The 12,325-nt window shown below is 43.5% G+C and overlaps 1 long non-coding RNA gene across 2 annotated transcripts in view; it reads left to right on the forward strand.

Annotated features, from left to right (window-relative positions):
* The first annotated feature begins 742 nt into the window (after positions 1-742).
* LOC134069185 (uncharacterized) overlaps positions 743-12,325 on the forward strand; it is a 13,176-nt gene continuing 1,593 nt past the window's right edge. Inside the window, exons 1-3 of one of the 2 annotated variants that reach the window (XR_009936784.1) lie at positions 749-878; positions 11,776-11,817; positions 12,150-12,286. This is a non-coding gene — a long non-coding RNA (uncharacterized LOC134069185). Of the gene's footprint in view, positions 879-11,775; positions 11,818-12,149; positions 12,287-12,325 lie in introns of both variants that reach the window. The other variant, XR_009936785.1, reaches the window with a different exon arrangement.

A 12,325-nucleotide genomic window follows, 5' to 3' on the forward strand; every position in this document is an offset into this window, starting at 1 on the left:
CGGCCGGTAGAAAAATATTTTGGCCCTGTTTATGCTCAAATATACACATTATGTGACTAGAATACGGTTTCTGTATTCTCAATAAAAGGAAAATGATTTCTATTTTTGTCGATTTATTTGAAACTTGATAGATATCATGTAAAAATATAGAGTATCGAATCGTATCGTCGGGAATTCTGAATTATTGAAAATAATTGAATCGTTGACTTAAGAAATCCATAGTGTATCAAATCGTCATGAAGGCTCCGATTTACACCCCTACTAGTTTCAGTGAAGGGTAAAAACTGCACATGGTTTGGTTTGGTTTTCTGGGACATGCTTACTATTTGACTATAGCCCACGTCATTCTCCACCAGCCACTTGAAGGTCCGGCCAGTGTAACGCCCGAAGGTCATGACCAGCTGCCCCAAGTACTGGGCCTCAGTGGGCCTTTCACTTCAATTAGGGAATCTTCTGCGAAAGTGCCTCCTGAATCCCGATGGTGATCCGGATCATTCCCAAAATGCAATAGTTTCATCCTTGGGTCATGTCAGACCTTTCCTGAAAATGTCATCGAAATCCATCCACAAGTGTTTGAGTTATCTTGCTAACAGACAAACAAACAAACAGACAGACAGACAAACCCTGATGAAAACATAACCTCTTATCAGTCCATGCCACAGAGTTGCATGACATTTTGCACAGCATGCAAGCTTCCTGGTCTGTTGTGGAAGGTAAACCAGACACAAACCACACTGCGTCACTCTGCCTTGTGGCTCAGAGGAGACTGTGGACTCCATCTCTCTCAACCCAACGAACCACACTGCACCACTACCCTGTGGACTTCATCTTTCTCAACCCAGGCCAGCGACCCCTCTCTCACCATTTCACATGGGCAGGTGTGTACCAAAGGGACTCTCAGTAGCATTTTAAGAATTACTTCTGGCTTGCTTGGTTGTAAACGTACACATTTCTGTGGTGGCCAAGCTCATTACAGTAATTTCCTGTGTTTCAGCTGTAATTTCCTGTGTTTTAGGCATTTCCCCGTGAGCAGCAGGGCAGTATTTTATGCTAGTTAAAAGAGGCAAGATCATATTACTACTAATACTAGAGTAACTAGTAGTCCAGTAATACTTAAAGCAGCCTTGATTTTGTTCAACAGCTGATCTTGATGCCATTTCAGCACAAAGCAACACAACGTGCACATAAACATGTATAGCATGTATAGCATAAACGTGCACATAAACATGTGTAGCAGCTTCAGCTTCTTTCTGCTGTTGACAGGATGCAAAGTGCCTCGGCGTCGTCTGACCAGTACATGCAGAACAATGCAAAAATGCATCTCAGTACTTGTTATCAACAGTACATTTATTTACATATTAAACAAAAGGGTTCAACACAGGATCCTGATGTTTAAGGTTATGTCGAATACTGAATCCATTATTGACATTTGGCTGAATACAAAACCGAATACCGAATCCCAGTATTTTCTGCGATGCACGCATCAATGCAGTAAAAATCACCAAAAACTGTGAAACTGGCAAAAAGCTTTCCCAAGATTATTTAAGCACTTGAACTGGTCACATTGTTGACAGGATTATTCACTTTTTCAGCATAGGTTGAAATGCCTATGAAACTAAAAATGAAATAAGGGCACAACGAAGAAAATTGTAATTTACAATTAAATTAAAACTACAGTTTAATAGCAATGACCAGATCCCACTTACGAGCCAAACTATTACACGCAGGGTGCGATTTGAAAAAAACAGAGGGGGGGGGGTGTTTAATGGTCTTGTCTTGTTTCGAACATATTTGGTTTGGTTTGGGATCTAATTTACTCTTGGACTGTTTAATTATATTGCAAAATGTTGGGGCTGATGGACATTGAAATCTGGGGGTATGGTTCGCTATTAAGTGTCGTGTAGCCTCCTTAAAAGAGTGTGGGGATTTCCACCTGCTAGACGCCGCATTAATTCATTGATGGAATGGAAACGTAAATATTTCATGGCCAAGTAGCCTACACTATTGAGTTGAATCAAAACTATCCATGACTTTTTTTTTTACTATGTGCCTAATAGGCTACAGAATAGTCTATCTCATGACAATCTTTGCACTGCTCTGAACGCGTGTCATATTTGGCTCAGCGCTGTTTTCTCTGGGCAAGTTCCCGCACTAAGACGTTACTTTGTGTTTGATGCGTTCAGAAAGGTGCGCCGTCTGTCAGTTAATAGCATAGCCTATTCTGATGTATTGACACAGTTAATAGCATAGCCTATTCTGATGTATTGACACAGTTAATAGCATAGCCTATTCTGATGTATTGACACAGTTAATAGCATAGCCTATTCTGATGTATTGACACAGTTAATAGCATAGCCTATTCTGATGTATTGACACAGTTAATAGCATAGCCTATTCTGATGTATTGACACAGTTAATAGCATAGCCTATTCTGATGTATTGACACAGTTAATAGCATAGCCTATTCTGATGTATTGACACAGTTAATAGCATAGCCTATTCTGATGTATTGACACAGTTAATAGCATAGCCTATTCTGATGTATTGACACAGAAGATCAGTTAATAGCATAGCCTATTCTGATGTATTGACACAGAAGATCGTTACATGTCAGTTAATAGCATAGCCTATTCTGATGTATTGACACAGAAGATCGTTACATGTCAGTTAATAGCATAGCCTATTCTGATGTATTGACACAGAAGATCGTTACATGTCAAGAACTTTAGCAAGCTAGTGTAGCCGGAACAGCTGTCAATTCCAGCTACGCTGCGTTGTGTTCTGGTGCGGATACTGAAGACACACGAAAGATTCCTTTCTGGCTCTTTATTTCTTGAAGAAATAGAAACAAGGGCACGGATGCAGTTTGCCTTCATATAAAAACAGTAGCCTCCCTCAGTCGAAGGTAAATACAGACTGACTTGAATTGCATTCAAAGATCATAAAACAAAATACAATAAAGAATTACTATGTAAAACAAATGTTTGCATCACATTGCATGTTATTTTGGGGAAATATCTCTTAAATCTAACCTGTTCACATATACAACCTACAGTACATGTAACTACATGTAGATGGGCTACACCACAATTATCATATTATCTAACATAATGCATGTAAATGATCATAACATTTGCCAACACGGTAATGGGAGTACATACCTTGAAGAAATAGAAACAAGGGCACGGATGCAGTTTGCCTTCATATAAAAACAGTAGCCTAACACAAAAAAGAGAGAAACTGAAGCATGTAGGCTATCCTGCATGAAGACAACATGGCGAACGCTAACAACACACGCACACACATCATACAACGTGGTTAGCTAGTTAGCTATTCCAAAACGTCTCATCATCACTTCAAAAATACATTTAGGAACACAAAACCACTCATCCCGTATGCCCTTACAATACTACTCATGAATAAATCATATGGTACACTTAAACATGCATTAAAACACATCAATTAAGTTTTAGTGACCACATCGCGTTTGATACATACCTCCCTCAGTCGAAGGTAAATACAGACTGAAGGCTGAACGCGATTGATGCAATACACTCCCTACACTATTCCCACAGAGGGCGCTATTGCACAAGATAATATAAAACTCCCAATACCAAAGCTAATTTCATAGCAGAACAAATGAAGGATTTTGGAGAAATAAAACATATTGACCTCAGCCAAACACAATTGAAAACAAAAAACATACAAAATATTTTATATCTGTTACATTCACCCCTCTTTAATTTCACCAAAATCCTGAACACAGAGGGTACATTAACTAGAAATAAATCATCAATACAAAACATGTTCACATTCACATGGTCCAAAATAACCCCAGGAATCTAATTCCTCACACAGCATATCAAGCTACTTACAAAGTAAGTTCAAAGAAAAACAGTAGTTGATCAGGCTACTATCTCTTTTAGTAAATATGGTGCCTTTTACACCACATCAAATCATGGCACTCTTTCCCCTCCAATATGAACACCTTATCAGAATGAATAAAATAAATAAAAACACTACACTCAGGTCTCTAATTTATCACTCTGTCTAAAACAGGCTGAGTAAAGACAGTGATCTTCGATTAGCCCCTTCTACAATACCCTTTGGAAAAGGTTTTTGCATCATGTTCTCTATAAGCCGGTTGACTGTTTTCACAACCCTGCCTGTACGTGTCCTAACTGTGTGTGTCCCTGGCCCTAAATCTAGTACTGGTGTCTGACGATCAATCACTACAGTAGGTGAGGTGTCATTAGAGGGCCCTGTCTCGCCTAATGCAGGAACACTTAAAATATCAGCGTCTACATCAGTTATGTGTGACTCTGGGAGAACACCAGAACTGGATGGGCCTCTCACAGGTAAGGCTTCTCTTCCTCCCCCTTGGTTTTCACTGTTACTGACAGGACTGAACTGAGGTTCCATAGGCGTCAGATGATCAGAGCCTCCGGCCGATGAGTATGGCATCTCACTCTCCATTCCTGGGTCTTCAACACCTTCCCCTAGCTCACTGTCAGTATCAGACGTCTTGCTTATCCATGAGCGGGTACGGTCCTCAGAAGCTTCTACTGCCAGGCTACTCAAGCCATCAATGGACGGAGGCTGGAACTCACTGACCAAATCTGAGGCACCTTCATCCAACTCCCTATTGGTCTGTTCTGGGACGGGTAGAAAACTCACATCCAACATCAAATTTCGGTGAACGACTTTGGTTCTTCCGCTCTCCTCCCTGACTTTGTAAACATGGGTTTGAGGATTCCGGTCTATGACAGTATAGATGGTGGGCTCCCACTTATCCGCTAACTTCCTTTTCCCCCTTTCCGTTTTATTTGCAAGTAAAACCCTATCGCCAACATTCAGGTAAGTGCCACGGACTTTCTTATTGTAGCCATCAGCTTGGTGTCGCTGCTCTTTCCTTGCATGCTGTTGAGCAATGCCTGCTGCTACATGAAGGTTTGCCATCAGTTTTTCTGCATAAGTCCTGTAGTCAACCACAACTGGATCCTTCAGGACTTGTTTGAAGACCATATCTACCGGTAGTCTGGGGACTCGGCCATACATCAAGTAGAACGGGGCGTATCCAGTTGTTTCATGGATGGTGGCATTGTAGGCGAAGGTCAAGGTTTGAACCTGTTGAGCCCAGTGTTGTTTGGCTGCCAATGGCAGAGCACGCAACATACTGCCGAGGGTCCTGTTAAACCTTTCAGTTTGCCCATTTCCCATGGGATGGTAAGCAGTTGTGTGTGACTTGGTGATTCCTGTCAGGCTGAGAAGTTCGGAGATGAGTTTACTTTCAAAATTGGCTCCCTGATCCGAATGAATTCGCTCTGGAAAACCGTATATGCAGAAGACATTATCCCATAACTTCTTTGCAACTTGTTTCGCAGTTTGGTTAACACAGGGAAATGCATGAGCCAACTTTGTGAAATGGTCTGTTATAACCAACACATCCACTGATCTTTGTTTGTGGTCCTCAGCACTCCAGAAATCAATACACACCAACTCCATGGGCGCAGATGTGCGAATACTCTCCAAAGGAGCTCGGGCGGCTGGTTCAGGGGTCTTTGCTAGAATACATCGTCGGCAGCATTTCACATACTCCTTGATATCTCTTTCCATCTGGGGCCAGAAAAAACGCTGTCTGGCAAGGTGTACTGTTCTAGCTTGCCCTTGATGCCCTGCAAGATCATGCACACCAGCAAGAGCCTTGTCCTTCAAGCTGGTGGGTAGGACAAACTGGTATCTTTTCTGTCTGGTCATAGGGTCTTTGATAATCCTATACAGGACCCCATCCTGGACTTTAAGCTGATGCCACTGTTTGCATAATGTCTGTGCACTAGCAATTAGCTGATTTCTTTCCTGTCTAAGTGGTGGTTTCCCCCTTCGGACAAACGGCAGGACCTCCCTGATGACTGGATCCCTCTCTTGGCAGTGCCGCAGCTCATCCAGAGAGAAAGCTGGAGGTGTGTCCTGTTCAGAAAGCACTGCCTGAGGAAGAGCCTTCAGAAACTGGATCGCTCTCAACTCTGCACCTTTTTCCCACTCAATGTGAGCTTCGCAAGAGGATCTAACATCCAAGGAATCCTGACTGCCAGCCACCCTGTCGTGAGGGGCGCCCATGATCAAACAGCCAGAATCACTTGCCTGGAGACATTGGACCTTGCACCGGAAAACCTCTTGAATGTTCTCCTCTTTTGTTCCCTCTGCTTCTGCCAAAAGAGTCTCATATGACTCACTGATCACCCTTTGACTCACTGACCTAGCAAAAGGATCTCTACTCAAGGCATCCGCCACAATGTTCTTTGCCCCGGGGATGTGTTTCAGACTGAATGTGTATGGGGAAAGCTTTGCTACCCACCGTTGTTCACAAGCGTCAAGTTTCGGTTTGGTCATTATATAGGTTAGTGGATTATTATCGGTCCACACTGTAAAAGTCTGACCCTTCAACCAATGACTGAATTTCTCACAAACACTCCACTTGAGCGCTAAAAATTCTAGGCGATGGGCAGGGTATCTCTTTTGTGAGCCAGAGAGCGTTTTGCTTGCAAAGGCAATCGGTCGTGCTTTGGTTCCCTCTTCTGGTATCTGGGATAAAACTGCCCCGAGACCGTCAAGAGAAGCATCAATGGACAATATCAGTGGTTTAGAGAAATCTGGGTGGGTGAGGACTGCACAATTCAAAAGCTTCTCCTTGAGATTTAGGAAAGCGGAGTCACAATCATCTGTCCAGTCTGAGGGCTTGAGCTTTCTGAAGACTCCTGGATTCTGATTTGACTTTCCAGTCTTCCCTCTCCGCTTCTGACCAGCTGTGAGAGCGAACAGAGGTTTGGCTATTGAAGAGCAATTGGGTATAAAATGTTGGTAATAGAAGACCATGCCCAAAAATGATTTCACTCTCCTAACTGAAGGAGTACAGCCGTCATCCTCCATCAAATCCCTCTTTGACATTTTAACGATGACCTCCACCTTGTCTGGGTCAACAGCCACCCCATCACCATCAATAATGTGTCCAAGGAATTTCACTGACCGCCGCAAAAGATGGCATTTCTTGGGGCTTAACTTCAGATTGTGCTCCCGTAACCTCTGAAAAACAACCTCCAGCCTATTAATGGCCTCTTGTTCGGACGGAGCAAAGATCAAAAGATCATCCAGATAGCATAACAAGCTGCTGAAGTTTAGATCACCAAAGATGCTAAGCATCATTCTCATGAAAGATGCGGGACTGTTGCAAAGGCCCTGTGGCATCCTATTATATTCATGCAGGCCAAGGGGTGTAGTAAAGGCAGTATATTTTTTGTCTTCCTCATGCATGGGCAGGTTATAAAAACCCGATGTGAGATCCATGGTGCTAAAGATGGTGTTACCACCAAGGGCTGCCAAACAGTCTGACTGATGAGGTAGAGGATGAGCATCCTTGATGGTCCTCGCATTCAGCCATCGGAAGTCTGTGCATATGCGGAGATCACCATTTTTCTTCCAAACCATCACAAGTGGGGAAGCATATTCACTTAGTGACTTACGTATGATTCCCTGCTCTTCCATTTCAGTGAGAACTTTTCGCAGCTTTTGATAGTGTGCTGGTGGCACCCTACGATATGGAAGGCGGAATGGACGGTCATCTGTAAGTCGGATTCTATGTGCGAAACCCTTGGCTTCTCCACAGTCTAGATGGTGTTTGGAGAATATATCCTGGTATTGTTCCAGCAACGTCACCAGTTGCATCTTGGTGGTGGGGCTCACCTCACAATGGTCAACATCGACATCCACCAGGCCGGATTTCTGTAGTCTCTGTCTCAGGTCAGTATTGTCAATATGTTTAGCAGGAGTAATTTGAACTGCATCACTCTCTCTTTGACAAGAGCCTTGGAGCAGTGCGAGATCCTCAACTGCGACACAAGGCGAAACATCTGCCAGCTTTGAGTTCTTTTTCAGCGTGAGTGGTTTATCTGTGATGTTGGTAACTTTCATGGGAGTCCAGCCATCTCCCCACAGAGGTGTGACCACCCTACCGACCATGATGCCTCGAGGGATACACTTTGAAGAGGTTGACTCCACCACGACCGTGCTCCCTGGTGACATAGGCACATTACTCGGCAGCCTGCCCCATAGTAGGTATTCTTGTCTTGGAAGCAAAGTCACTGCCTGGGTTAGCTTCACTGTACCCACCTTTTCTGGGACTTCTGCACCCCTCCACCTTGTGAGGCTAGCCATCATCTCCAAAAATTGCTCACATTCAGAAGACCCCTGTGCATTTCGTGAGATAAGTGTCCAATAGTTCCCATCGCTTTTCAGCTGATGCAAGACATATTTCAGCATGTTCGTGCCTATAATTATGTCGTCTCTCTGACCGGCGACCACCAATACTGGAACTGTACATTTTACCCCATACAAACTTAATTCCACTTCATACATGCACTTGGGGCTCACCTGTACTCCCCCACAGCCAACAAGGATGATGCGCTGCTCTGGCTCTTGTGGTTGAGACAGAATGTTCTCTGATAGGAGTCTCTGTTCTGCTTCTTCGCTTATTGTACAAGCCATTGATCCTGTATCAAGCAACCCTTGCAACTGGCCAGAACCATTAACCATCACAGGTGCATGGAATAATTCGCCAAATGGCTCAACCGTGTGAATATTCTGAACAATAACTGTGCAATCCTCTTTCATTGCCTTACAAACATTTACATATGCCTCTCTTAATTCTTCATCTCCCTTGAGGGTTGACGCTTCAACGCCCACACATCCCCTCTCCAAATGTGAGCCACCTAGTTTAAACCTGCTCCGCCCTGCTCATCACTAGGTTGTGTCTGGGCTGGTCGTGGCGTGGCATTAATTCTTGGTTTGCGCTGCTGGCAATCTCTCTTCCAATGACCAGGCTTGAAACAGCCCATACAGAGATTCTCCTGTCTGCAATGTCCAGTTGTTGAGTGTTCAATGGACCGACAAACTCTACATCTCTTCTGGGGAATGACTGCTGGCCCTTTGCTTGGTGATACAACTGCAGCTGTCTGAGCTTTCTGCTCCAGCACGCGGTCCAGCAAACCGATGAGGGACTGAACGCAAACACTCTCTGCTTGAGAGGAAGGTGACGGCCTCATTGCACTCTGGTAGCTGGTAAGTTCTTTGATGCTATCACCACCAACAACCTCCTCTAATGCTGGTATCTGAGCATGCGCACTAATCTGCTTTGGCCGATTTGATCTACCTGGATTCTTTGCTCTGGCCTCTCTCTGGTGTTCAATGAGGTGCTCCTGAATCTCGTTTGCTGTCCATCTCTCTGCTATTTTACACTTCAAGACATTTGAAAGAGTGGGGTCAGGGCAGTGCTTCACTAACATCATCGTTACTTCATGAGAGGGATCTTCAATGTTCCGTCCCTGCCTCCTCAAACACTCATCTGCGACATCGACAGCTTTATTCAAACGGATCCAGTATTCCATGGGGCTTTCCCCAGTCAGTGGAAGGGTGTTGTAAAAATCTGCCAGAGGCATCGAAGAGTATGTTACCTCACTAAAATGTTGCTTAAGTATATCAAAGATCAGCTTGAAGTTTTCAGCTGGCCTCAAAGATGGAATACTGCGCAGGGTAACTTTAACAATGTCTCTAGCCTTTCCCATTAGTCTTGACATTATTTCTTGAGAGTGCTCCTGCTGTGGAACACCCCTCTTTCTCAGGTAAACATCCATCATTTCCTCCCACTCATGTACAGTATGCTTGTCAGTTCCATCTCCCCTGAAGTATGGAGGCTCTTTGACATCTGCCTTCATCACTAACTTCACTCCAGTCGTATTTAAGTCAGAATGTCCCTGGCCCATGTTCAGAGTAGGTGTATGAATGGTTTGGCTATTTTGGCTACCAACAGATGCTTGTAACTGACTTGCTATGTTCTCCCCAATTTGCTGAGCTAACTGTGTTATGAGGTTCCCTATATCTGAAGAATTTACCCGTGGACTAGGGATAGGCTGTCCGGGAGAATGTTCATCAGTGTGCATGCGAGTGAAAGAGAATGCAGGTTGACCTACTGTACTAGCACCCTTCCCTATGTCTGAAATGTCCTCTAAACTAGGCATGCGTTGTCTGGTGGGAGGAAGTGCATCAGTGTGTATGCGAGTGGAGGAGAATACAGGCTTGCCTACTGAATTAGCACCCCTAATTGGAGTTGATTCCATCTCTCCAAAAAGCTTACCCAATCCTAAGCTTGCCATACCAACACCCGAATGACCTGATGTCGCGTTTACATCCCTACCGTCTGCCATTTTAGCTACTAACAATGTTATAAACAGTACCAATAAAAGGTGAATAAAAAAAAAAGCTAAATGTAGAAAACACAGGATGAAATTAAACTGACTGAGATATAGGCATTAACCACACATAATATTCACAATGTGTCTCGTAACAGTAGGCTATATGTCAGTGTTGGTAAGATGTTCCTACTCGTTGCAGCAACCACCGGCGATCAGTCTGGCGATGATCTGAAGTGATCCCATCCGGGTCACGGCACCAATGTAGCCGGAACAGCTGTCAATTCCAGCTACGCTGCGTTGTGTTCTGGTGCGGATACTGAAGACACACGAAAGATTCCTTTCTGGCTCTTTATTTCTTGAAGAAATAGAAACAAGGGCACGGATGCAGTTTGCCTTCATATAAAAACAGTAGCCTCCCTCAGTCGAAGGTAAATACAGACTGACTTGAATTGCATTCAAAGATCATAAAACAAAATACAATAAAGAATTACTATGTAAAACAAATGTTTGCATCACATTGCATGTTATTTTGGGGAAATATCTCTTAAATCTAACCTGTTCACATATACAACCTACAGTACATGTAACTACATGTAGATGGGCTACACCACAATTATCATATTATCTAACATAATGCATGTAAATGATCATAACATTTGCCAACACGGTAATGGGAGTACATACCTTGAAGAAATAGAAACAAGGGCACGGATGCAGTTTGCCTTCATATAAAAACAGTAGCCTAACACAAAAAAGAGAGAAACTGAAGCATGTAGGCTATCCTGCATGAAGACAACATGGCGAACGCTAACAACACACGCACACACATCATACAACGTGGTTAGCTAGTTAGCTATTCCAAAACGTCTCATCATCACTTCAAAAATACATTTAGGAACACAAAACCACTCATCCCGTATGCCCTTACAATACTACTCATGAATAAATCATATGGTACACTTAAACATGCATTAAAACACATCAATTAAGTTTTAGTGACCACATCGCGTTTGATACATACCTCCCTCAGTCGAAGGTAAATACAGACTGAAGGCTGAACGCGATTGATGCAATACACTCCCTACACTATTCCCACAGAGGGCGCTATTGCACAAGATAATATAAAACTCCCAATACCAAAGCTAATTTCATAGCAGAACAAATGAAGGATTTTGGAGAAATAAAACATATTGACCTCAGCCAAACACAATTGAAAACAAAAAACATACAAAATATTTTATATCTGTTACACTAGCATCAGTTAAGTTGCATTCATATCAAGGGGGGGAAGTCCTTGTCCCAACCGGAGATGAAAATAATTTAGCAGAGGTAGGGATAGGAAAACCAGAGGGGGGGAAATCCCCCCCTACAAACCGCACCCTGATTACACAAACACATACTGTATCTTTAATGTCATTGCATTGCCCTCAGGGTGTGTGGGTATAGTGAGAGCCTGTTGATCAGACTATTACATTTCTGAATAAGGTTGACATGTTTCTCACAGTTTTACTATTCTCTTGTAATTTCATGATAGGAATCACCTCACTGATGAGGAAACCCAGTAAAATACCACAAGGTTTGCTACTTCTCCCTTTGCTATGTACTTCCCCTTTAGATCTCTGATGTGGCACCAGATAATGGAAGTGTGTTGTGTGGTTCATGCTTTCTTTGCATGTCCTCATTTAAATACATAATAAGTGACAGACACACATACACTGAACCAGTTACACCAGATACGCTCACACGAACAGGAGTCTTGCGTATGGGCAGGTGTGCTGCTTGCTGTCTGCTGTAATGACACTGTAATGTACTGTAAAGGCTGTAATGACACATACATACAGAGGTGAAGGACTGGGAATGTTGGGAATGTTGAACATCTAAAGAGGACCATCTGCTCTCCTCCTGCAGAACACCAACAAGGACGCACCTGGCTGTAACTAGGATGCACCTGGCTGTAACTAGGATGCACCTGGCTGTAACTAGGATGCACCTGGCTGTAACTAGGACGCACCTGGCTGCACTCATCCTGCTGCTCCTGCTGATGGGTAAGGGCTCTACGCCTGTCTGTCTGCCCAGCCTACTGA

The sequence above is a fragment of the Sardina pilchardus genome, chromosome 21, assembly GCF_963854185.1.
Source record: "Sardina pilchardus chromosome 21, fSarPil1.1, whole genome shotgun sequence".
In the NCBI taxonomy this organism is placed as follows: Eukaryota; Metazoa; Chordata; class Actinopteri; order Clupeiformes; family Clupeidae; genus Sardina; species Sardina pilchardus.